Source organism: Danio rerio, chromosome 4, assembly GCF_049306965.1.
Source record: "Danio rerio strain Tuebingen ecotype United States chromosome 4, GRCz12tu, whole genome shotgun sequence".
In the NCBI taxonomy this organism is placed as follows: domain Eukaryota; kingdom Metazoa; phylum Chordata; class Actinopteri; order Cypriniformes; family Danionidae; genus Danio; species Danio rerio.
In genome coordinates this window covers 5841971-5863655 of record NC_133179.1, presented here as the reverse complement: position 1 = coordinate 5863655, position 21685 = coordinate 5841971, and the positions used below count along the sequence as shown (strand labels likewise).

Below are 21685 nucleotides of genomic sequence, written 5' to 3'. Positions count from 1 at the left end.
ATGCTGTGTGCTCTGACCACTTCACCATCACCACATATAAACCCACATTTCTTTCTCCACTGTAAGGATAACCACATTCTACACATTTTGAAAAAAAAAAACTAAATAAACACAAATAATTCATATCAAATGTAAATAATTTTAAATAAATGTAAACTGCATCATATGCGAATATATTATTATATTTCACTATTCAAAATGTGACAAACATGCTTATTCTTCAATCAGACACATGAACATGTTTCAAATTATCTTACAGCTGCTTGTGGGGCTTTAAATGTCACTAAACACAATTAAACACTGTAAATATCATCATTTACCTCTAAAGTCTCCTCATACTGTACTGATGACTCTACACCAAATCTGGCCAATCACATGCTCTCTACAGAAAGTCCCTCCCCCAACATACACGCGACAGAGCAGCAGCACAACAAACACACTTTCTGGACTCTCTACTGGAAATATGAGCTCATAAATACCTTTACTGGAGCTGTGAATCCGCCTGGATGTGGAGGAGTGTGTGGAGGAGCGTCAGCTGTTGAAAACAGGTCAAAGATGTTCAGCAGAAACACAACAAACACACGTGTGTATCTTCACTGCTGCAGAGAAGAGAGAGAGAGCAATGACTGAACACAAACACTACAACAACATCACTACAAACTAAACCAACAGAGCAAAGTCCCTTACAGGTGAGTCGCGTTACTCTCCATTTCTGCACTTGGTGTGGCTTTTCTTCACTGTCGGGCTGTAATATCTGCTGTTGACTGACATTATGTGGCTGGCACTGAGCTGTCATCTGCTACTGGAGCTCAACTTGACGCCAGTAAAACCGTGTACCTGGGCTGATCTGGTGTCGTTGTTGTCAAAGTTGTTCAGACTAAAAGAGCAGCTCGCTGATGCCGCCTAGTGGAGCGAATGGGATCTGCCCTTTAATGCACATACAAACCCCGGCCCTCACAATGACGTCATTTGCTTCATTGAGTGCAGCGTCTGACATTGTAAGTCTGATATATGCAGTCTCAGCTTGCAAATCCAAGTCTGCATACAGATACTATTGGAGAAAGACTGACCAAATCTGCCTCTTGCAGAATTCACAAGATTTTTTACATCCGCTCATTGCGTTTTCATTCAGCAACAGAAATACTCATAATTTAAAACTTATTGAACGGCTAAATACAATATAGGATTAAAAATAAAGCAGCCAGTCATCTTTATACGGCATTTAGTGAAGGAAACGTGTTCATATTTTTGTTGGTAAAATTATCATTTGTGTCTGCGTCAATTAAAACTGTAAGCAATGAAAACATTCTGTATCCCCAATATAAGAGCTCGTCAAACAAGTTCTATGTGTCTTTATTGATGAGAGGCGCATTAATTACCTGCAGGCTAATATTCAGGTTTCACATTACATTCGTATTGGTTTGATATTTCCACATTGTTAATCAAGCATTTGTGCTGAAGTTCAATATAAAGTGAGCACAAATAATGACCCATGAATGATTAGATGATTGAGTGTATGCTTCAATAATTATTTTGACATTGTTAAGAGGGAAATGAACAGTTGAGACCAAAACGACTGCTGTGTCAGATCAAGAGAAGACTCTGAGCCGCAGATTAAATAAAATTAAGAGAATTTACGGGAGATAGTTTGTGGTTCTGCAGCAGGAGGGCTTCACACTGGCATTGAGTTTGCTGGCCGATCTCCCTGTCTTACACTAAGACAGAAAATCTCTCCTGCATACAAAGAAAATTACTTTACAGAGAATTTACACATAAAATAGAAAAACTCAGCAATCAGTTGTTTTCAATCCACCAGGAATCCAGTTCCCCTCGAGAGCTCTCCATGACCTCTGACCTGGCTTGGTAGATGGGCCATTCTTCAACTACGGGCACTTTTAGCCTTGTGAAGTTGAGTAAAAAAACTTGTTCAAAATGAACGTAACATAGCCTCATAAGTTTAAACACTTTGTCTAGTTTTAAGATCTGTAAGAGGACAAACTTAGATAAGAAGAGAAACATTTTCTCCATCGTGAACTGAACGAATGTCAATTCCAGCACATCTCAATATACAGCTTATATTTCTAAATGACATAAATGATGGCAGTCAAACAATGTCTAAGATCATTTTTGTTTCTAGTTTAACCAAATATTTCCACAATATCAATAATAGTTATACATTTGTCAGTGAAATAAATTAGTTGTGTGCTGAATTGTGCACCTGTCACACTCTAAAACTTAATATAATTTGGTTAAGAGCTTATTAGAAAATAAATAAACTGCATTTGTATATGAAATAGAGCATGAACTCATACATTGTGATTACACTTTAATGTGTGATGAGAACTTTTTAAATGTTTTTAATAATGTGTGTGTTGATGGAAATGACATTTCAACAGTTTATTGTGAAAATAATGAAAAATAGCTTCACCGATTAACTTTGAATTGATACAAGCCTTTCATGTATACAAAACACTCTTATTTACCGTCATTTTGTTTCGGTTTTACATTTTTTTAAGTAGGTTTCATTGTTAGTTTGACAAAAAAGAGAAATTTGAACAAAATTATATACATGTTTGGATATTTGATCAAAGGACATAAAAGTGCTCGTAGTTGAAGAATTACCCAGATCCTGAAAACAGAGATTTGACAGACACAGATGCTTCAGCTGAACACATCACTACATTAGGTCATGTTTAACTTCATTCACTGATCAAAATCATGTCAAAGATTAAAAACTGATTCAAATAATCATAATAATAGAGTCAACAAGAACAGATTTTGATCTTTCCTGGAGCAGATGAAGACAGAAAACGACTCGCTTCAACAGGAAGCAGATCTGTGCTCACGATGACCTCAGTTTACTCAAGCTTCGCTGTCATTTGAAGATCCCCATAAAAACTGTAATATTTAGCATTTGATGATAAGTCTCTATTTAATAATAATTATTTTTTTAGTTTAGACCTCAAGACTTTCTGCTTCCTTTTACACATTAAAATGTTTCTGGTTGTCAGCATCAGTGGAGGAAAATACACAGAACTACAGCTGCGCCACAGGAAGGTGAAATCTCAGTGCTTTACATTTGCTGTGCTGAAGTTCAGGAAAACATCAACACAAACTTTCAAATCAACTGATCTGCAAAGGTGTAATTCAGAAATATCTCCACAGCAGGGCGACATGTTTAAATTCATACTATTAGATTTGCAGTGGTGTCATTCACCAAAATCACCACACGAGGGCGAACATTTAGAATTCATCAAATTCGCAGTGGTGTAATTCAAAAATATCTCCACAGGAGGGAGAAACTTTCCTTATTTTAGAGCGGCAGCAGTGCAGTTCACAAAAAACCCCACAAGAGGGCGAATATTTTAAATTCAGTAGATTCAAGATTTGCAAAAGTGTAGTTCATGGAAATCTCCACAGGAGGGCGCAATATTTCCTACATATGTAATATTTGTCTATTTGTCTATTGTTAGATCAGATATTCAGTGTGTGTAATAATGTGTGTCGACTCTACAGGATCAGTGAAGTGTTGTGGACTGTAAACCTGTTGAACAGAAGCAGAGACGTGTGGACAGACACTGACTGTACTGATGACGATCATCTGCTGCTGCACAGGTGATGTAGATCATGTGTGTGATTGTCTTGCACATGTCGGTACCCTTAATTTGCTATGTGGAGGGTCACTCCTCTAGAAAGTAAATGATGGTAACCGAAACGGGTGGGGAAGGGACGAAGGTCCAGAATTTTTATACAGTTCAATTTAAATTTTTTGGCAGGCTGTAAAGTATAACCCCTGCTGGACAGGGCTCCGGAAGCTCCAGGGGGAGACCGAACTGGTATCCCCCCTTCTTCAGGCGCGCCTCACACTCACTCACCATTCACACATATCGCAGAGTTCTGGCTGGCATCGAACCAGCAACCCCTGAAGCCGTGGGGCAGCACTCTTACCACAGAGCCACAGATCTCCATGTCTGAACACTTGCTGGAACTGATGTTGGACTGCTGACCTGTGTGTGAGCTGATTCAATAAAACAAGAATATATGTCAGATCTGAACCCTTGTCTTTATGAGTCTCTTCCTCAGAGAACTTGTGTTTATTCACTCATCAACCATCATTAGTTTCACATCAGCGTCCATCATCTTGATGAACATAATGAACTCAGTGGGACATTAGCCATGATGAGGTTTGAACCCGGGTCTCCTAGATTAAAGCTCAATACGTTAAGACCTGAGCCACTGAGTCTGGACAGTGAAGGAGAGGTCAGATTGCGGCTTTATCACTATTCTCATGCCCAACAAGGTTTGACACATGTTTCTTTGTAATTTGGGCCACAAAAAACCTTTTGGCAAATGTCAAACCCTGTGGCTCAAAGGATGAGCGTTCGCCTGCTATTTAGAAGTGTGAAGGATCGAATCTCATTTCTACCAAATCGAGATACAAGTCAGATTTGAACTCTTGTCTTTATGAGTCTCTTCCTCAGAGAACTTGTGTTTATTTACCCATCATGGGTTTCGTTCCATCATCAGGGGCTCCTGGTCAGTATAATGAGGTCAAGATGGACATTAGCCATAGTGAGGTTTGAACCCGGGTCTCCTTGATTAAAGATCAATAGTTTATGACTTGAGCCACTGAGTCTAGACGGTGATCAATGTGTCTGAATGAGGCTTTATCACTGTTTTCATCATGAACAAGGTTTGACAAATATTTCTTTGTAATTTGGCTCACAAAACAACGACTGCCTGATGTCAAGCCCTGTGGTTCAGTGGATGAGCCTCTGCCTGACATACAGGAGACATGGGTTCAAATCCCACTACTGCTTACTTTACTTTCGGTTGCTGGAATTCAATCAAACAGTGTGGCCCAAACTGCAGCTGACAGACTGAAAGCCATGATGGGCTAGTGGATGAACACAAGATTGCGGTGGACAAGGTAATGACGGAGGCATGGGTATGAAACCCACCTCAATGTCTGGCTCACACCACTGCAAGTACAAGGTAATTAGAGTGGGAACACACACATAACATTACTATGTTGTTTTTCTGATTATCTCAGCAGTAAAAAGCAGCAGCAGTGCTTGGATTTGAACCCAGGTATGCTGTGACAGCTTCAGATGTCATGCTGTGTGCTCTGACCACTTCACCATCACCACACACATAAACCCACATTTCTTTCTCCAATCGGAGGATAACCACATTCTACACATTTTGAAAAAAAAAACTAAATAAACACAAATAATTCATATCAAATGTAAATTATTTTAAATAAATGTAAACTGCATCATATGCGAATATATTATTATATTTCACTATTCAAAATGTGACAAACATGCTTATTCTTCAATCAGACACATGAACATGTTTCAAATTATCTTACAGCTGCTTGTGGGGCTTTAAATGTCACTAAACACAATTAAACACTGTAAATATCATCATTTACCTTTAAAGTCTCCTCATACTGTACTGATGACTCTACACCAAATCTGGCCAATCACATGCTCTCTACAGAAAGTCCCTCCCCCAACATACACGCGACAGAGCAGCAGCACAACAAACACACTTTCTGGACTCTCTACTGGAAATATGAGCTCATAAATACCTTTACTGGAGCTGTGAATCCGCCTGGATGTGGAGGAGTGTGTGGAGGAGCATCAGCTGTTGAGCGCAGGTCAAAGATCTGCAGCAGAAACACAACAAACACACGTGTGTATCTTCACTGCTGCAGAGGAGGAGAGAGAGAGAGAGCAATGACTGAACACAAACACTACAACAACATCACTACAAACTAAACCAACAGAGCAAAGTCCCTTACAGGTGAGTCGCGTTACTCTCCATTTCTGCACTTGGTGTGGGTTTTCTTCGCTGTCGGGCTGTAATATCTGCTGTTGACTGACATTATGAGTCTGGCACTGAGCTGTCATCTGCTACTGGAGCTCAACTTGTTAGTAAAACGGTGTACCTGTGTTGATCTGTGTTGCTGTTGTCAAAGTTGTTCAGACTAAAAGAGCAGCTCGCTGATGCCGCCTAGTGGAGCGAATGGGATCTGCGCTTTAATGCACATACAAACCCCGGCCCTCACAATGACGTCATTTGCTTCATTGAGTGCAGCGTCTGACATTGTAAGTCTGATATATGCAGTCTCAGCTTGCAAATCCAAGTCTGCATGCAGATACTATTGGAGAAAGACTGACCAAATATGCCTCTTGCAGAATTCACAAGATTTTTTACATCCGCTCATTGCGTTTTCATTCAGCAACAGAAATACTCATAATTTAAAACTTATTGAACGGCTTAATACAATATAGGATTAAAAATAAAGCAGCCAGTCATCTTTATAAGGCATTTAGTAAAGGAAATGTGTTCATATTTTTGTTGGTAAAATTATCATTTGTGTCTGCGTCAATTAAATCTGTAAGCAATGAAAACATTCTGCATCCCCAATATAAGAGCTCGTCAAACAAGTTCTATGTGTCTTTATTGATGAGTGGCGCATTAATTACCTACAGGCTAATATTCAGGTTTCACATTACATTCGTATTGGTTTGATATTTCCACATTGTTAATCAAGCATTTGTGCTGAAGTTAAATATAAAGTGAGCACAAATAATGACCCATGAATGATTAGATGATTGAGTGTATGCTTCAATAATTATTTTGACATTGTTAGGAGGGAAATGAACAGTTGAGACCAAAACGACTGCTGTGTCAGATCAAGAGAAGACTCTGAGCCGCAGATTAAATAAAATTAAGAGAATTTACGGGAGATAGTTTGTGGTTCTGCAGCAGGAGGGCTTCACACTGGCATTGAGTTTGCTGGCCGATCTCCCTGCCTTACACTAAGACAGAAAATCTCTCCTGCATACAAAGAAAATTACTTTACAGAGAATTTACACATAAAATAGAAAAACTCAGGAATCAGTTGTTTTCAATCCACCAGGAATCCAGTTCCCCTCGAGAGCTCTCCATGACCTCTGACCTGGCTTGGTAGATGGGCCATTCTTCAACTACGAGCACTTTTAGCCTTGTGAAGTTGAGTAAAAAAACTTGTTCAAAATGAACGTAACATAGCCTCATAAGTTTAAACACTTTGTCTAGTTTTAAGATCTGTAAGAGGACAAACTTAGATAAGAAGAGAAACATTTTCTCCATCGTGAACTGAACGAATGTCAATTCCAGCACATCTCAATATACAGCTTATATTTCTAAATGACATAAATGATGGCAGTCAAACATTGTCTAAGATCATTTTTGTTTCTAGTTTAACCAAATATTTCCACAATATCAATAATAGTTATACATTTGTCAGTGAAATAAATTAGTTGTGTGCTGAATTGTGCACCTGTCACACTCTAAAACTTAATATAATTTGGTTAAGAGCTTATTAGAAAATAAATAAACTGCATTTGTATATGAAATAGAGCATGAACTCATACATTGTGAATAGATTTTAATGTGTGATGAGAACTTTTTAAATGTTTTTAATTATGTGTGTGGTGATGGAAATGACATTTCAACAGTTTATTGTGAAAATAATAAAAAATAGCTTCACCGATTAACTTTGAATTGATACAAGCCTTTCATGTATACAAAACACTCTTATTTACCGTCATTTTGTTTCGGCTTTTAAATTTTTTTAAGTAGCTTTGATTGTTAGTTTGACAAAGAAAGAGGAACTTGAACAAAGTTATATACATGTTTGGATATTTGATCAAAGGACATAAAAGTGCTCGTAGTTGAAGAATTACCCAGATCCTGAAAACAGAGATTTGACAGACACAGACGCTTCAGCTGAACACATCACTACATTAGGTCATGTTTAACTTCAGTCACTGATCAAAATCATGTCAAAGATTAAAAACTGATTCAAATAATCATAATAATAGAGTCAACAAGAACAGATTTTGATCTTTCCTGGAGCAGATGAAGACAGAAAACGACTCGCTTCAACAGGAAGCAGATCTGTGCTCACGATGACCTCAGTTTACTCAAGCTTCGCTGTCATTTGAAGATCCCCATAAAAACTGTGTAATATTTAGCATTTGATGATGAGTCTCTATTTAATAATAATTATTTTTTTAGTTTAGACCTCAAGACTTTCTGCTTCCTTTTACACATAAAAATGTTTCTGGTTGTCAGCATCAGTGGAGGAAAATACACAGAACTACAGCTGCGCCACAGGAAGGTGAAATCTCAGTGCTTTACATTTGCTGTGCTGAAGTTCAGGAAAACATCAACACAAACTTTCAAATCAACACATCTGCAAAGGTGTAATTCAGAAATATCTCCACAGGAGGGCGACATGTTTAAATTCATACTATTAGATTTGCAGTGGTGTCATTCACCAAAATCACCACACGAGGGCGAACATTTAGAATTCATCAAATTCGCAGTGGTGTAATTCAGAAATATCTCCACAGGAGGGAGAAACATTCCTTATTTTAGAGCGGCAGCAGTGCAGTTCACAAAAATCCCCACAAGAGGGCGAATATTTTAAATTCAGTAGATTCAAGATTTGCAAAAGTGTAGTTCAGAGAAATCTCCACAGGAGGGCGCAATATTTCCTACATATGTAATATTTGTCTATTGTTAGATCAGATATACAGTGTGTGTAATAATGTGTGTCGACTCTACAGGATCAGTGACGTGTTGTGGACTGTAAGCCTGTTGAACAGAAGCAGAGACGTGTGGACAGACACTGACTGTACTGATGATGATCATCTGCTGCTGCACAGGTGATGTAGATCATGTGTGATTGTGTGTGTGTTTGTCTTGCACATGTCGGTTACCATCATTTGCTTTGTGGAGGGTCACTCCTCTAGAAAGTAAATGATGGTAACCGAAACGGGTGGGGAAGGGACGCAGGTCCAGAATATTTATACAGTTCATTTTAAATTTTTTTGGCAGGCTGTAAAGTATAACCCCTGCTGGACACGGCTCCGGAAGCTCCAGGGGGAGACCGAACTGGTATCCCCCCTTCTTCAGGCGCGCCTCACACTCACTCACCATTCACACATATCGCAGAGTTCTGGCTGGGACCGATACCAGCAACCCCTGAAGCCGTGGGGCAGCGCTCTTACCACAGAGCCACAGATCTCCATGTCTGAACACTTGCTGGAACTGATGTTGGACTGCTGACCTGTGTGTGAGCTGATTCAATAAAACAAGAATATATGTCAGATCTGAACCCTTGTCTTTATGAGTCTCTTCCTCAGAGAACTTGTGTTTATTCACTCATCAACCATCAATAGTTTCACATCAGCGTCCATCATCTTGATGAACATAATGAACTCAGTGGGACATTAGCCATGGTGAGGTTTGAACCCGGGTCTCCTAGATTAAAGCTCGATACGTTAAGACCTGAGCCACTGAGTCTGGACAGCGGAGGAGAGGTCAGATTGGGGCTTTATCACTATTCTCATACCGACCAAGGTTTGACACATGTTTCTTTGTAATTTGGGCCACGAAAAACCTTTCGCCAAATGTCAAACCCTGTGGCTCAAAGGATGAGCGTTCGCCTGCTATTTAGAAGTGTGAAGGATCGAATCTTATTTCTACCAAATCGAGATACAAGTCAGATTTGAACTCTTGTCTTTATGAGTCTCTTCCTCAGAGAACTTGTGTTTATTTACCCATCATGGGTTTCGTTCCATCATCAGGGGCTCCTGGTCAGTATAATGAGGTCAAGATGGACATTAGCCATAGTGAGGTTTGAACCCGGGTCTCCTAGATTAAAGATCAATAGTTTATGACTTGAGCCACTGAGTCTAGATGGTGATCAATGTGTCTGAATGAGGCTTTATCACTGTTTTCATCATGAACGAGGTTTGACAAATATTTCTTTGTAATTTGGCTCACAAAACAACACTTGCCTGATGTCAAGCCCTGTGGTTCAGTGGATGAGCCTCTGCCTGACATACAGGAGACATGGGTTCAAATCCCACTACTGCTTACTTTACTTTCGGTTGCTGGAATTCAATCAAACAGTGTGGCCCAAACTGCAGCTGACAGACTGAAAGCCATGATGGGCTAGTGGATGAACACAAGATTGCGGTGGACAAGGTAATGACGGAGGCATGGGTACGAAACCCACCTCAATGTCTGGCTCACACCACTGCAAGTACAAGGTAATTAGAGTGGGAACACACACATAACATTACTATGTTGTTTTTCTGATTATCTCAGCAGTAAAAAGCAGCAGCAGTGCTTGGATTTGAACCCAGGTATGCTGTGACAGCTTCAGATGTCATGCTGTGTGCTCTGACCACTACACCATCACCACACACATAAACCCACATTTCTTTCTCCAATGGGAGGATAACCACATTCTACACATTTTGAAAAAAAAAACTAAATAAACACAAATAATTCATATCAAATGTAAATTATTTTAAATAAATGTAAACTGCATCATATGCGAATATATTATTATATTTCACTATTCAAAATGTGACAAACATGCTTATTCTTCAATCAGACACATGAACATGTTTCAAATTATCTTACAGCTGCTTGTGGGGCTTTAAATGTCACTAAACACAATCAAACACTGTAAATATCATCATTTACCTTTAAAGTCTCCTCATACTGTACTGATGACTCTACACCAAATCTGGCCAATCACATGCTCTCTACAGAAAGTCCCTCCCCCAACATACACGCGACAGAGCAGCAGCACAACAAACACACTTTCTGGACTCTCTACTGGAAATATGAGCTCATAAATACCTTTACTGGAGCTGTGAATCCGCCTGGATGTGGAGGAGTGTGTGGAGGAGCATCAGCTGTTGAGCGCAGGTCAAAGATCTGCAGCAGAAACACAACAAACACACGTGTGTATCTTCACTGCTGCAGAGGAGGAGAGAGAGAGAGAGCAATGACTGAACACAAACACTACAACAACATCACTACAAACTAAACCAACAGAGCAAAGTCCCTTACAGGTGAGTCGCGTTACTCTCCATTTCTGCACTTGGTGTGGCTTTTCTTCGCTGTCGGGCTGTAATATCTGCTGTTGACTGACATTATGAGTCTGGCACTGAGCTGTCATCTGCTACTGGAGCTCAACTTGTTAGTAAAACGGTGTACCTGTGTTGATCTGTGTTGCTGTTGTCAAAGTTGTTCAGACTAAAAGAGCAGCTCGCTGATGCCGCCTAGTGGAGCGAATGGGATCTGCGCTTTAATGCACATACAAACCCCGCCCCTCACAATGACGTCATTTGCTTCATTGAGTGCAGCGTCTGACATTGTAAGTCTGATATATGCAGTCTCAGCTTGCAAATCCAAGTCTGCATGCAGATACTATTGGAGAAAGACTGACCAAATATGCCTCTTGCAGAATTCACAAGATTTTTTACATCCGCTCATTGCGTTTTCATTCAGCAACAGAAATACTCATAATTTAAAACTTATTGAACGGCTTAATACAATATAGGATTAAAAATAAAGCAGCCAGTCATCTTTATACGGCATTTAGTAAAGGAAATGTGTTCATATTTTTGTTGGTAAAATTATCATTTGTGTCTGCGTCAATTAAATCTGTAAGCAATGAAAACATTCTGCATCCCCAATATAAGAGCTCGTCAAACAAGTTCTGTGTGTCTTTATTGATGAGTGGCGCATTAATTACCTGCAGGCTAATATTCAGGTTTCACATTACATTCGTATTGGTTTGATATTTCCACATTGTTAATCAAGCATTTGTGCTGAAGTTCAATATAAAGTGAGCACAAATAATGACCCATGAATGATTAGATGATTGAGTGTATGCTTCAATAATTATTTTGACATTGTTAGGAGGGAAATGAACAGTTGAGACCAAAACGACTGCTGTGTCAGATCAAGAAAAGACTCTGAGCCGCAGATTAAATAAAATTAAGAGAATTTACGGGAGATAGTTTGTGGTTCTGCAGCAGGAGGGCTTCACACTGGCATTGAGTTTGCTGGCCGATCTCCCTGCCTTACACTAAGACAGAAAATCTCTCCTGCATACAAAGAAAATTACTTTACAGAGAATTTACACATAAAATAGAAAAACTCAGCAATCAGTTGTTTTCAATCCACCAGGAATCCAGTTCCCCTCGAGAGCTCTCCATGACCTCTGACCTGGCTTGGTAGATGGGCCATTCTTCAACTACGAGCACTTTTAGCCTTGTGAAGTTGAGTAAAAAAACTTGTTCAAAATGAACGTAACATAGCCTCATAAGTTTAAACACTTTGTCTAGTTTTAAGATCTGTAAGAGGACAAACTTAGATAAGAAGAGAAACATTTTCTCCATCGTGAACTGAACGAATGTCAATTCCAGCACATCTCAATATACAGCTTATATTTCTAAATGACATAAATGATGGCAGTCAAACATTGTCTAAGATCATTTTTGTTTCTAGTTTAACCAAATATTTCCACAATATCAATAATAGTTATACATTTGTCAGTGAAATAAATTAGTTGTGTGCTGAATTGTGCACCTGTCACACTCTAAAACTTAATATAATTTGGTTAAGAGCTTATTAGAAAATAAATAAACTGCATTTGTATATGAAATAGAGCATGAACTCATACATTGTGATTACATTTTAATGTGTGATGAGAACTTTTTAAATGTTTTTAATAATGTGTGTGTTGATGGAAATGACATTTCAACAGTTTATTATGAAAATAATGAAAAATAGCTTCACCGATTAACTTTGAATTGATACAAGCCTTTCATGTATACAAAACACTCTTATTTACCGTCATTTTGTTTCGGCTTTTAAATTTTTTTAAGTAGCTTTGATTGTTAGTTTGACAAAGAAAGAGGAATTTGAACAAATTATATATATGTTTGGATATTTGATCAAAGGACATAAAAGTGCTCGTAGTTGAAGAATTACCCAGATCCTGAAAACAGAGATTTGACAGACACAGACGCTTCAGCTGAACACATCACTACATGAGGTCATGTTTAACTTCATTCCCTGATGAAAATCATGTCAAAGATTAAAAGCTGATTCAAATAATCATAATAATAGAGTCAACAAGAACAGATTTTGATCTTTCCTGGAACAGATGAAGACAGAAAACGACTCGCTTCAACAGGAAGCAGATCTGTGCTCACGATGACCTCAGTTTACTCAAGCTTCGCTGTCATTTGAAGATCCCCATAAAAACTGTGTAATATTTAGCATTTGATGATAAGTCTCTATTTAATAATAATTAATTTTTTAGTTTAGACCTCAAGACTTTCTGCTTCCTTTTACACATTAAAATGTTTCTGGTTGTCAGCATCAGTGGAGGAAAATACACAGAACTACAGCTGCGCCACAGGAAGGTGAAATCTCAGTGCTTTACATTTGCTGTGCTGAAGTTCAGGAAAAACATTAGCACAATCTTTCAAATCAACTGAACTGCAAAGGTGTAATTCAGAAATATCTCCAAAGGAGGGCGACCTGTTTAAATTCATACTATTATGTTTGCAGTGGTGTCATTCACCAAAATCACCACACGAGGGCGAACATTTAGAATTCATCAAATTTGCAGTGGTGTAATTCAGAAATATCTCCACAGGAGGGAGAAACTTTCATTATTTTAGAGCGGCAGCAGTGCAGTTCACAAAAATCCCCACAAGAGGGCGAATATTTTAAATTCAATAGATTCAAGATTTGCAAAAGTGTAGTTCAGAGAAATCTCCATAGGAGGGCGCAATATTTGATACATATGTAATATTTGTCTATTGTTAGATCAGATATTCAGTGTGTGTAATAATGTGTGTATTTGTGTGTCGACTCTACAGGATCAGTGAAGTGTTGTGGACTGTCAGCCTGTTGAACATAAGCAGAGACGTGTGGACAGACACTGACTGTACTGATGATGATCATCTGCTGCAGCACAGGTGATGTAGATCATGTGTGTGTGTTTGTCTTGCACATGTCGGTTACCATCATTTGCTTTGTGGAGGGTCACTCCTCTACAAAGTAAATGATGGTAACCGAAACGGGTGGGGAAGGGACGAAGGTCCAGAATTTTTATACAGTTCATTTTAAATTTTTTGGCAGGCTGTAAAGTATAACCCCTGCTGGACACGGCTCCGGAAGCTCCAGGGGGAGACCGAACTGGTATCCCCCCTTCTTCAGGCGCGCCTCACACTCACTCACCATTCACACATATCGCAGAGTTCTGGCTGGGATCGAACCAGCAACCCCTGAAGCCGTGGGGCAGCACTCTTACCACAGAGCCACAGATCTCCATGTCTGAACACTTGCTGGAACTGATGTTGGACTGCTGACCTGTGTGTGAGCTGATTCAATAAAACAAGAATATATGTCAGATCTGAACCCTTGTCTTTATGAGTCTTTTCCTCAGAGAACTTGTGTTTATTCACTCATCAACCATCAATAGTTTCACATCAGCGTCCATCATCTTGATGAACATAATGAACTCAGTGGGACATTAGCCATGGTGAGGATTGAACCCGGGTCTCCTAGATTAAAACTCGGTACGTTAAGACCTGAGCCACTGAGTCTGGACAGTGAAAGAGAGGTCAGATTGGGGCTTTATCACTATTCTCATACCGACCAAGGTTTGACACATGTTTCTTTGTAATTTGGGCCACGAAAAACCTTTCGGCAAATGTCAAACCCTGTGGCTCAAAGGATGAGCGTTCGCCTGCTATTTAGAAGTGTGAAGGATCGAATCTTATTTCTACCAAATCGAGATACAAGTCAGATTTGAACTCTTGTCTTTATGAGTCTCTTCCTCAGAGAACTTGTGTTTATTTACCCATCATGGGTTTCATTCCATCATCAGGGGCTCCTGGTCAGTATAATGAGGTTAAGATGGACATTAGCCATAGTGTGGTTTGAACCCGGGTCTCCTTGATTAAAGATCAATAGTTTATGACTTGAGCCACTGAGTCTAGATGGTGATCAATGTGTCTGAATGAGGCTTTATCACTGTTTTCATCATGAACAAGGTTTGACAAATATTTCTTTGTAATTTGGCTCACAAAACAACGACTGCCTGATGTCAAGCCCTGTGGTTCAGTGGATGAGCCTCCGCCTGACATACAGGACACATGGGTTCAAATCCCACTATTGCTTACTTTACTTTCGGTTGCTGGAATTCAATCAAACAGTGTGGCCCAAACAGTAGCTGACAGACTGAAAGCCATGATGGGCTAGTGGATGAACACAAGATTGTGGTGGACAAGGTAACGACAGAGGCCTGGGTACGAAACCCACCTCGATGTCTGGCTCACACCACTGCAAGTGCAAGGTAATTAGAGTGGGAACACACACATAACATTACTATGTTGTTTTTCTGATTATCTCAGCAGTAAAAAGCAGCAGCAGTGCTTGGATTTGAACCCAGGTATACTGTGACAGCTTCAGATGTCATGCTGTGTGCTCTGACCACTACACTATCACCACACACATAAACCCACATTTCTTTCTCCAATGGGAGGATGACCACATTCTACACATTTTGAAAAAAAAAACTAAATAAACACAAATAATTCATATCAAATGTAAATTATTTTAAATAAATGTAAACTGCATCATATGCGAATATATTATTATATTTCACTATTCAAAATGTGACAAACATGCTTATTCTTCAATCAGACACATGAACATGTTTCAAATGATCTTACAGCTGCTTGTGGGGCTTTAAATGTCACTAAACACAATTAAACACTGTAAATTACATCATTTACCTCTAAAGTCTCCTCATACTGTACTGATGACTCTACACCAAATCTGGCCAATCACATGCTTTCTACAGAAAGTCCCTCCCCCAACATACACGCGACAGAGCAGCAGCACAACAAACACACTTTCTGGACTCTCTACTGGAAATATGAGCTCATAAATACCTTTACTGGAGCTGTGAATCCGCCTGGATGTGGAGGAGTGTGTGGAGGAGCGTCAGAAAGAGGAAAGATGTGCAGCAGAAACACAACAAACACACGTGTGTATCTTCACTGCTGCAGAGGAGGAGAGAGAGCAATGCCTGAACACAAACACTACAGCAACATCACTACAAACAAACCCACCGAAACAAAGTCACTTACAGGTGAGTCGCGTTACTCTCTATTTCTGCTCTCTGTGTCGCTTTTCTTCACTGTCGGGCTGTAAAATGTGCTGTTGACTGACATTATGAGTCTGGCACTGAGCTGTCATCTGCTGGAGCTCAACTTGACGCCAGTAAAACGGTGTACCTGTGTTGATCTGTGGCGCTGTTGTCAAAGGTGTTCAGGCTAAAAGAGCAGCTCGCTGATGCCGTCTAGTGGAGCGGATGGAAACTGCGCTTTAATGCCTCTTGCTGAGTTCACAAGATTTTTTTTATCCACTCGTTGTGTTTTCATACAGCAACAGAAATACTTATAATTCTAAACTTAATGAATGGCTTACTACAATATATGATCTTTTAAAAAGCAGCCAGTCATCTTTATAAGGCATTTATGATCATATTTCTGTTGGTCAATTAAATCTGTAAGTAATGAAAACATTCTGCATCCCCGATATAAGAGCTCGTCAGATAAATTAAATGTGTTTATTGATGAGAGGTGCATTAATTACATACAGGCTAAAAGACGATCTGGAGTGAAGAACATCATAGTGAGAAAGTCACAAGCTAAAATGTTCAATATTTATGTTTTGCACTTCATTTATCGATATTAGATGTCAAGTCTGTAGTCATCAGCTTTTGGGAATTGTTTTATATTACATTTATATTGGTTTGATATTTCCACAATGTTAATCAATAATTTGTCCTAAATTTCTGTATAAAAAGAGCTAAAATAATCCCTTATGAATGATCAGATGTTTGAGTTTAAGCTTTAAAAGGTGAAAAGTGGTTAAACACACACACACACACACACACACACACACACACACACACACACACACACACACACACACACACACACACACACACACGTTGTTAGGAGGGAAATTAACAGGTGAGACCAAAAAGAAAACTGAATTGTGCAGAATTCAGAAATATCTCCACAGGAGGGAGAAACTTTCAGCATTTTAAAACAGCAGCAGTGCAGTCCACAAAAATCCCCACAAGAGGGCGAATATTTTAAATTCAGTAAATTCAAGATTTGCAAAAGTGTAGTTCAGAGAAATCTCCACAGGAGGGCGCAATATTTCCTACATATGTAATATTTGTATATTTGTCTATTGTTAGATCAGATATTCAGTGTGTAATAATGTGTGTCGACTCTACAGGATCAGTGAAGTGTTGTGGACTGTAAGCCTGTTGAACAGAAGCAGAGACGTGTGGACAGACACTGACTGTACTGATGACGATCATCTGCTGCTGCACAGGTGATGTAGATCATGTGTGTGATTGTGTGTGTGTGTGTTTGTCTTGCACATGTCGGTTACCATCATTTGCTTTGTGGAGGGTCACTCCTCTACAAAGTAAATGATGGTAACCGAAACGGGTGGGGAAGGGACGAAGGTCCAGAATTTTTATACAGTTCATTTTAAATTTTTTGGCAGGCTGTAAAGTATAACCCCTGCTGGACACGGCTCCGGAAGCTCCAGGGGGAGACCGAACTGGTATCCCCCCTTCTTCAGGCGCGCCTCACACTCACTCACCATTCACACATATCGCAGAGTTCTGGCTGGCCTTGAACCAGCAACCCCTGACACCGTGGGGCAGCGCTCTTACCACAGAGCCACAGATCTCCATGTCTGAACACCTGCTGGAACTGATGTTGGACTGCTGACCTGTGTGTGAGCTGATTCAATAAAACAAGAATATATGTCAGATCTGAACCCTTGTCTTTATGAGTCTCTTCCTCAGAGAACTTGTGTTTATTCACTCATCAACCATCATTAGTTTCACATCAGCGTCCATCATCTTGATGAACATAATGAACTCAGTGGGACATTAGCCATGGTGAGGTTTGAACCCGGGTCCCCTAGATTAAAGCTCAATACGTTAAGACCTGAGCCACTGAGTCTGGACAGCAAAGTTGAGGTCAGATTGGGGCTTTACCACTATTCTCATACCGACCAAGGTTCGACACATGTTTCTTTGTAATTTGGGCCACAAAAAACCTTTTGGCAAATGTCAAACCCTGTGGCTCAAAGGATGAGCATTCGCCTGCTATTTAGAAGTGTGAAGGATCGAATCTCATTTCTGCTAGATCGACATACAAGTCAGATTTGAACTCTTGTCTTTATGAGTCTCTTCCTCAGAGAACTTGTGTTTATTTACCCATCATGGGTTCCGTTCCATCATCAGGGGCTCCTGGTCAGTATAATGAGGTCAAGATGGACATTAGCCATAGTGAGGTTTGAACCCGGGTCTCCTTGATTAAAGATCAATAGTTTATGACTTGAGCCACTGAGTCTAGATGGTGAACAATGTGTCTGAATGAGGCTTTATCACTGTTTTCATCATGAACAAGGTTTGACAAATGTTTCTTTGTAATTTGGCTCACAAAACAACGACTGCCTGATGTCAAGCCCTGTGGTTCAGTGGATGGGTCTCTGCCTGACATACAAGAGACATGGGTTCAAATCCCACTATTGCTTACTTTACTTTCGGTTGCTGGAATTCAATCAAACAGTGTGGCCCAAACAGCAGCTGACAGACTGAAAGCCATGATGGGCTAGTGGATGAACACAAGATTGTGGTGGACAAGGTAACAACAGAGGCCTGGGTACGAAACCCACCTCGATGTCTGGCTCACACCGCTGCAAGTGCAAGGTAATTAGAGTGGGAACACACACATAACATTACTATGTTGTTTTTCTGATTATCTCAGCAGTAAAAAGCAGCAGCAGTGCTTGGATTTGAACCCAGGTATGCTGTGACAGCTTCAGATGTCATGCTGTGTGCTCTGACCACTACACCATCACCGCACATATAAACCCACATTTCTTTCTCCAATGGGAGGATGACCACATTCTACACATTTTGAAAAAAAAAACTAAATAAACACAAATAATTCATATCTAATGTAAATTATTTTAAATAAATGTAAACTGCATCATATGCGAATATATTATTATATTTCACTATTCAAAATGTGACAAACATGCTTATTCTTCAATCAGACACATGAACATGTTTCAAATTATCTTACAGCTGCTTGTGTGGCTTTAAATGTTACTAAACACAATTAAACACTGTAAATATCATCATTTACTTCTAAAGTCTCCTCATACTGTACTGATGACTCTACACCAAATCTGGCCAATCACATGCTCTCTACAGAAAGTCCCTCCCCCAACATACACGCGACAGAGCAGCAGCACAACAAACACACTTTCTGGACTCTCTACTGGAAATATGAGCTCATAAATACCTTTACTGGAGCTGTGAATCCGCCTGGATGTGGAGGAGTGTGTGGAGGAGCGTCAGCTGTTGAAAACAGGTCAAAGATGTGCAGCAGAAACACAACAAACACACGTGTGTATCTTCACTGCTGCAGAGGAGAGAGAGAGAGAGCAATGACTGAACACAAACACTACAACAACATCACTACAAACTAAACCAACAGAACAAAGTCCCTTACAGGTGAGTCGCGTTACTCTCCATTTCTGCACTTGGTGTGGCTTTTCTTCGCTGTCAGGCTGTAATATCTGCTGTTGACTGACATTATGAGTCTGGCACTGAGCTGTCATCTGCTGGAGCTCAACTTGACGCCAGTAAAACGGTGTACCTGTGTTGATCTGTGGCGCTGTTGTCAAAGGTGTTCAGGCTAAAAGAGCAGCTCGCTGATGCCGCCTAGTGGAGCGGATGGAAACTGCGCTTTAATGCCTCTTGCTGAGTTCACAAGATTTTTTATTATCCACTCGTTGTGTTTTCATACAGCAACAGAAATACTTATAATTCTAAACTTAATGAATGGCTTACTACAATATATGATCTTTTAAAAAGCAGCCAGTCATCTTTATAAGGCATTTATGATCATATTTCTGTTGATCAATTAAATCTGTAAGTAATGAAAACATTCTGCATCCCCAATATAAGAGCTCGTCAGATAAATTAAATGTGTTTATTGATGAGAGGTGCATTAATTACATACAGGCTAAAAGACGATCTGGATTAAAGAACATCATAGTGAGAAAGTCACAAGCTAAAATGTTCAATATTTATGTTTTGCACTTCATTTATCGATATTAGATGTCAAGTCTGTAGTCATCAGCTTTTGGGAATTGTTTTATGTTACATTTATATTGGTTTGATATTTCCACAATGTTAATCAATAATTTGTCCTGAATTTCTGTATAAAAAGAGCTAAAATAATCCCTTATGAATGATCAGATGTTTGAGTTTTAGCTTTAAAAGGTGAAAAGTGGTTAAACACACACACACACACACACACACACACACACACACACACACACACACACACACACACACATGTTGTTAGGAGGGAAATTAACAGGTGAGACCAAAAAGAAAACTGAATTGTGCAGAATTCAGAAATATCTTCACAGGAGGGAAAAACTTTCAGCATTTTAAAACAGCAGCAGTGCAGTCCACAAAAATCCCCACAAGAGGGCGAATATTTTAAATTCAGTAAATTCAAGATTCGCAAAAGTGTAGTTCAGAGAAATCTCCACAGGAGGGCGCAATATTTCCTACGTATGTAATATTTGTATATTTGTCTATTGTTTGATCAGATATTCAGTGTGTAATAATGTGTGTCGACTCTACAGGATCAGTGAAGTGTTGTGGACTGTAAGCCTGTTGAACAGAAGCAGAGACGTGTGGACAGACACTGACTGTACTGATGATGATCATCTGCTGCTGCACAGGTGATGTAGATCATGTGTGTGATTGTGTGTGTGTGTCTGTTCCACATGTCGGTTACCATCATTTGCTTTGTGGAGGGTCACTCCTCTACAAAGTAAATGATGGTAACCGAAACGGGTGGGGAAGGGACGAAGGTCCAGAATTTTTATACAGTTCATTTTAAATTTTTTGGCAGGCTGTAAAGTATAACCCCTGCTGGACACGGCTCCGGAAGCTCCAGGGGGAGACCGAACTGGTATCCCCCCTTCTTCAGGCGCGCCTCACACTCACTCACCATTCACACATATCGCAGAGTTCTGGCTGGGACCGATACCAGCAACCCCTGAAGCCGTGGGGCAGCGCTCTTACCACAGAGCCACAGATCTCCTGACTGAACACCTGCTGGAAATGATGTTGGACTGCTGATCTGTGAATTCACAATAAAGAATTGAATAAAAATAAACTTGTGTTGACTCAATCTTCTGAAGTGGGGTTTGAACACAGATCAACTGTGATGGATGAACTATGATGAGCTCTTACCACTGAGCCACAGATCTCTTGTCTGAACACCTGCAGGAGTTCATGTTTGACTCTTTACCTGTAAATTAGCTGCAATTTCATTATAAATATGTTAAAGATCCCTCGTGCTCTGAGGAGGGATTTGATCTCTGGTCCTCTGTGAGGGTTCAGAGCTCATGCCATGTGCTCTGACCACTGGACCATCATCAGCCACACTAATGCAGGAGCTTCTGGTTAACACAAGCACATTTTTAGATGTCAAATAGAAAAAAAATAATAAAAATAAGGAGGAAAACACGATAAAATAAGATTTAAACATCAGAATGTAGAAATAAACACAGAAATGTCCAAATATAAATGATAACAATCAGAATCTAACAGTTTTTAAGATAATAACATCATTAATCATCCACACACTAACCT

General features: G+C 39.7%; 1 protein-coding gene and 5 long non-coding RNA genes across 6 annotated transcripts in view; 4 read left to right on the top strand and 2 right to left on the bottom strand.

Moving 5' to 3' along the window:
• si:dkey-14d8.21 overlaps nt 1-11149 on the bottom strand; it is a 47971-nt gene extending 36822 nt beyond the window's left edge. The window contains exons 1-2 of the mRNA XM_073946954.1: nt 10936-11149; nt 10723-10842 (exon numbers count right to left, since the gene is read on the bottom strand). The gene's annotated coding sequence lies outside the window, so the exon portion shown is untranslated. The remainder of the gene's footprint in view (nt 1-10722; nt 10843-10935) is intronic.
• On the top strand, nt 398-4055 carry LOC137491516 (uncharacterized). Its single transcript, XR_011011444.2, has 3 exons — nt 398-689; nt 3517-3615; nt 3777-4055. It is a non-coding gene; the product is annotated as an uncharacterized lncRNA (long non-coding RNA).
• LOC141381575 (uncharacterized) lies at nt 5515-9181 on the top strand. The gene is made up of 3 exons (XR_012401803.1): nt 5515-5811; nt 8631-8729; nt 8902-9181. It is a non-coding gene; the product is annotated as an uncharacterized lncRNA (long non-coding RNA).
• On the top strand, nt 10641-14307 carry LOC141381569 (uncharacterized). The gene is made up of 3 exons (XR_012401795.1): nt 10641-10937; nt 13767-13865; nt 14029-14307. It is a non-coding gene; the product is annotated as an uncharacterized lncRNA (long non-coding RNA).
• On the bottom strand, nt 11569-19676 carry LOC141381573 (uncharacterized). Its single transcript, XR_012401801.1, has 5 exons — nt 19518-19676; nt 19308-19427; nt 16047-17729; nt 15849-15959; nt 11569-14270 (listed from the first exon to the last, which is right to left on the bottom strand). It is a non-coding gene; the product is annotated as an uncharacterized lncRNA (long non-coding RNA).
• Nucleotides 15767-21194, top strand: LOC110439421 (uncharacterized). The gene is made up of 5 exons (XR_012401788.1): nt 15767-16048; nt 17212-17310; nt 17488-19519; nt 20668-20766; nt 20940-21194. It is a non-coding gene; the product is annotated as an uncharacterized lncRNA (long non-coding RNA).
• The last annotated feature ends 491 nt before the right edge of the window (nt 21195-21685 follow it).